This window comes from Procambarus clarkii, chromosome 35 (genome assembly GCF_040958095.1).
Source record: "Procambarus clarkii isolate CNS0578487 chromosome 35, FALCON_Pclarkii_2.0, whole genome shotgun sequence".
NCBI classification, from domain to species: Eukaryota; Metazoa; Arthropoda; class Malacostraca; order Decapoda; family Cambaridae; genus Procambarus; species Procambarus clarkii.
Window position 1 is genome coordinate 16,819,944 of NC_091184.1, and position 2,697 is coordinate 16,822,640.

The 2,697-nt window shown below is 31.5% G+C and overlaps 1 long non-coding RNA gene across 1 annotated transcript; it reads left to right on the top strand.

The window, feature by feature from the left end:
* Window positions 1–539: 539 nt before the first annotated feature.
* On the top strand, window positions 540–1,405 carry LOC138371246 (uncharacterized). The gene is made up of 3 exons (XR_011230360.1): window positions 540–642; window positions 798–1,027; window positions 1,233–1,405. It is a non-coding gene; the product is annotated as an uncharacterized lncRNA (long non-coding RNA).
* The last annotated feature ends 1,292 nt before the right edge of the window (window positions 1,406–2,697 follow it).

Below are 2,697 nucleotides of genomic sequence, written 5' to 3' on the forward strand. Positions count from 1 at the left end.
TTTGTGTACAATGTACAAATTGTGAGGCAAGCATCAAATGTGAAGACTGTTTTGCATTTTTGTGTCACATTTGTGACCAAATGCAACATTTTCTCATGCCTTTCCACCACAGATTATATTGGAAAAAATGGCTTTTATGAGCCATTAGACCCGACACAAACTGTGTGCCCTGAAGGAAATATCTTTCACTGGAGTAAGTATACGATACCTGTATAAAATCCGTACTTTGTTCCGAGATTACTTCTACTTCCTAATCCCAGTCTAGAGCTACGATTATCTTGGTATAACAAAATAAAATGAATAAATGTTTCATTTCAGTCATTACAACATTTGGAGAAGTCTTAAAGTTTAAACCTGACACTTGGTTTTATAGATTGATTTAATCGTCTGATTGTTTCTTTTCTGTGAATTTCTCAGTCATTATCTGGAGAATAATGTCAATATTTTGTACAATCAAGAAACAATGAAATATTCAGTCTGAAATTCTTTTCCACAAAACTCATTTTGTCAAACTGTCTTCCTTTTCTTTGTTACCAGAACCTGTTGTACCAGCCCAACCACCAAATTCTTGCCCCAACTGCACAGATTGCAAGTTTAAAATTTCAAGCTCCAGCAATCTCTGCATCTTCATCACTATAATGGGTAAATAAACTTTAAAATTTACCCTTTTATTTCCATTACCGGATATTCCTGAATCACAATACATTTTGAAATTTTTGTTGCTATAAATGTTAATTTTTACATCACTATTTTAGCAAGTCGCCACACCACTCAATGCACTGTATTTTAAACTACAGGAAGGTATGACCTCTATACTCCAATCTATACATGCCACTGTGGATATGAGCATCAACAACTAGGCAAGACCATGCACAAGTCTGGTTTCTATTCATCATTAGGAAAGAGCAGCACATTCTACAGCACCAGTCTGCTTGAATCATGGCACCATATAAAAAGAAATTGTCCCGGAACATCATTTCGGGCATTAGTCACTGCACTGGAATCCTTTGGTGCTTCTCGTGGGCGTGTATGTTTTGATACCGTTATTCTTAATATTTTCAGTTTTATATTTCAATACAAAAATTATCAAAATTTTGTAGTAATGTATATTCATTTATTAATAATTAGTTTTTAATTTTGTTCAAACACAAAATTGAATGCTTTTTTTGTTTATTTATCTTATGTCATAATATGCATTTTAAATGTCACCATCTAAAAAATTCTATTCCTAGATTGGACCCATTAATTATATAACTTCGAAGAGAGTGTTCTTCGAATGGCGATTCCAGCAATATGAGCTGAGAAAAATTAGAGGAGAAGCTGACAATGAGTGTCCTGCTTGTGATAAAACCCCTTTAGCAGTACATATTGATGGCAACAAGAAGCTGTATCGTTACAACAAAGTTGGGAGGTAATAAAATGTGCTTTACAGATACTTAATGTATAGTATTCTTTTGTTCTCTACACACACTATATTATAATGAATTATATTGTCTTCAAATTAATGTTCTTATAAATAAAGTATGCACATATAAATATACATTGTCATATGACATATTTTTTAACTGAGTATGTCTTTATAGTTTGCCTTTCAATTGCATCCATATCATCATTTTATTTATCTAACACCATGTAAATTTTTGTTTTATGTAAAATTTAGCAGTGCATCAGAATTCTTCATATAAAACATTTTTTGATACCCCATTACCCATTGTTTAATATTATAGTGGTTACAGACAATAAATAATTATTTCTGAATTATCATTGCAGAGGTATCAGAAACCCCTATTATTCTGATAGTATCTTCAGCAAAGATGAAGATGTTCAAGCTCATGTTGGCACTATTCAGAGCTTGAAAACTAAGGTGAGTTTTATTATATATTGAGAAACCTTCAATTTTACCTAATAACTGTTTGGCGACTATAACATATGGTGGCCATTTTTGTATTTTTTCATTATAGTTTATATATATTGAATAAGGAAATATAACCCATAGAAATTCTTATGTGCAACAACAATGCCTATCGCGCAAAATAATCTCTACCTTCTACCCGTCCTACATAATTATAATCATGCTCACCAACTGGTTATTTAGTTACTATAAATATTTTTGTTTAACAGAGTAAGCACACGTGTGGAGTGTCTACATGGAAAGCTGCTCAAAATAAGCCTCTTTCATTCCAAAGTTTGGATGAAACAGGAATCAGCATGGCCTCCTGTCGACATGGTATTATCCTCCACACCTTGAATATGTATCAAGGAGAGCTGTACAGTTATGCCCACTATTTGCAAATTATGTATTTCAAATACGTAAAGTTTATTTGTCAAGACATAATTTGCAAATATTGGCCATGGGCCTTAACTGTGGCTCAGAAACAATCACATTTTCACATTGGTCAAGCAAAGCCATTTTTAGGAGTCCTACATGCAAAAGGACATGCTTGGTATTGTCAGGTAAATAAAAATATAACATTACATTTATGTATACTAATGTATACATTTATGTATACTAATTAAATTTAATGTAATGTATACATTACATTAAATATAATAAGTACAGTTTGTGTAAAAAAATTTAAGATTTCTGATTGTTTAAGATTAATGATATACGTATCATTTAATATAGTAGGAGGCTTTTAATTTTTGTACAATAATTTGAATTTTTTTTTACTGTATACTTTTATGTTAAAGGTATTG